This window comes from Limulus polyphemus, unplaced genomic scaffold (assembly GCF_000517525.1).
Source record: "Limulus polyphemus unplaced genomic scaffold, Limulus_polyphemus-2.1.2 Scaffold9130, whole genome shotgun sequence".
NCBI lineage: Eukaryota > Metazoa > Arthropoda > Merostomata > Xiphosura > Limulidae > Limulus > Limulus polyphemus.
In genome coordinates this window covers 21,659-24,362 of record NW_013674740.1, presented here as the reverse complement: position 1 = coordinate 24,362, position 2,704 = coordinate 21,659, and the positions used below count along the sequence as shown (strand labels likewise).

Here is a 2,704-nt window from a genome sequence, read left to right as displayed (position 1 = left end):
AACTTACAGGTATCACTGACGTACCATTACTGTGCATATCAGAATATAACTTACAGTTATCACTGACGTTTCATTACTGTGCATATCAGAACATAACTTACAGGTATCACTGACGTTTCATTACTGTGCATATCAGAATATAACTTACAGGTATCACTGACGTTTCATTACTGTGCATATCGGAACATAACTTACAGGTATCACTGACGTTCCATTACTGTGCATATCAGAACATAACTTACAGGTATCACTGATGTTCCATTACTGTGCATATCAGAATATAACTTACAGGCACCATTGATGTTCCATTACTGTGCATATCATAACATAACTTCCAGGTATTATTTATGTTCCATTACTGTGCATATCAGAACATAACTTACAGGTACCACTGCTGTTCCATTGATGTGCATATTAAAACATAACTTACAGGTATCACTGATGTCCCATTACTCTGCATATCAGATCATAACTTTTAGGTACCACTGCTGTTCCATTGATGTGCATATTAAAACATAACTTTCAGGTACCACTGCTGTTCCATTGATGTGCATCTTAAAACATAACTTTCAGGTACCATTAATGTTCCATTGATGTGCATATTAAAACATAATATTCAGGTACCACTGCTGTCCCATTGTTGTGCATATTAAAACATAACTTACAGGTACCATTCATGTTCCATTGATGTGGATATTAAAACATAACTTACAGGTACCATTAATGTGCATATGTTACAGGTATCACTGATGTTCCATATCAGTATATAACTTACAGGTATCACTGACGTTACATTACTGTGCATATTAGAACATAACTTACAGGTATCACTGACGTTCCATTACTGTGCATATCAGAACATAACTTACAGGTACCACTGTTGATCCATTGTTGTGCATTAATACTTTTTATCAAACTTTCACACTTTGTATTATATTACATCATAATTTATTTTCAAATTTACACATTTCATTAATATTTAATGCATCCTGTTTTACAAACAATATTAGTGGATGACAGTTCTCGGTGTTATCTATACGAATATTAAACTTAGGTTAAACAAAGACTCTTGGAAATCATTTCTTAGTCTTACAAAATGAAATTTGTTCAAAACAATTTAACATGTTAGAGTAAGTATGTAATACTTAGGTTTCACTTTTTGGTTTTAAAAGTAACCATTACACCAAAAATTATAGCAAAATGGAGTAATGAAAGTAAAAAAAAATTCTGTAAAACAAAAGTGAAAATAATCTTTTAAATTTATACTAGATCATTAAATTACTTTTAACATAAAGCACTTCTCTGTTGATTATATTTTGTAACAGGAAAACTTCTTCAAAATCTTACTTATTGACAAAAAATACTTCTCAATACCTGTTCAAAAGAAACTACTTAAAATCTCTAACCCACAAGTCAAAATATGTTAATCTTTACAAAAGTAATGTATGAAAGTTTTAACCGTATGACATTTAGCACCTCTTAGGAACAAAGTTTAGAAAAACACAATCTTTTTTTCAAAATATACTTAAAAAAATATCTGTCATTTCAAAGGGTGAAGAGAGTTTATAATTATGTGAATAATAGGTACACTATATTTCAATAAGTCATTGACTAAAGGCACCTCAAAAATAAACCATGTATAATATGAAACACCAATTATAATTACAATAGTTATACTTCACTAACACACAATAATGTTAAACAAGAACATCTGGATTTACTTATTCTTCACTGTAAAACCATCAACTGAGTTATTACTAATTTATGATCTTACAGTTGACATAACAGAAAAGGCACTTAGCAGGTTTTGATTATCAAGGTAAATAAATAAAACGAAAGTACAGAGAAGACATAGATTATACGTTCGAGTTGCAGAATACTTCAAATAAATATTGTAAAAAATTCCATATTCAATATCTTTGTTTGCTCACAATAATATACAGATAAATACACTTGACTTTACTGCAGTAGTAGAAGATTCTTGGGCACTGTAAAAAAAAAAAAGAACTGAATTAAATATACAACAATGTACAAAATCACATTCATGACAGTAACAAAAATGTTACTGTAAACCTAATAAAACCCTAGCACTGCCATTATACTCTTTTTACAAAGCACACAGTGGCCTTCCATTTACTATCTACTCCTCAAGAAATTAGATCCACCCATTAAAAAAAAATGTTTTTTACGGGTGTATTTCACTTATAGAAGCACAAAAAAGGCAGTTAGATTAAAGGTTAGTTTATTTCTGGTATCCTTTTGTGAATCAAGGTTTAGCTGTTGAAATAGATTAAGACATAATCTTCATAATTTTTTTGAAAATATATTTCCAATGTAAACAAAACATTAATCGAAGGTGTTGTTACTGTATTATACTAGTTATTCAAAATGTGTATTCCCAATATTAAACACGTCACTAACACAAGGTGTTGTCACTATACTATACTAGTTATTCAAATTATGTATTCCCAATATTAAAAATGTTACTAACACAAGGTGTTGTCACTATACTATACTAGTTATTCAAATTATGTATTCCCAATATTAAAAATGTTACTAAAACAAGGTGTTGTCACTATACTATACTAGTTATTCAAAATGTGTATTCCCAATATTAAACACGTTACTAACACAAGGAGTTGTCACTATACTATACTAGTTATTCAAATTATGTATTCCCAATATTAAACACGTTACTAACACA

At 29.6% G+C, this 2,704-nt stretch overlaps 1 long non-coding RNA gene across 1 annotated transcript in view; it reads right to left on the bottom strand.

Annotated features, from left to right (window-relative positions):
* Window positions 1–931: 931 nt before the first annotated feature.
* LOC106475766 overlaps window positions 932–2,704 on the bottom strand; it is a 6,358-nt gene continuing 4,585 nt past the window's right edge. The window contains exon 3 of the long non-coding RNA XR_001291849.2: window positions 932–1,988. This is a non-coding gene — a long non-coding RNA (uncharacterized LOC106475766). The remainder of the gene's footprint in view (window positions 1,989–2,704) is intronic.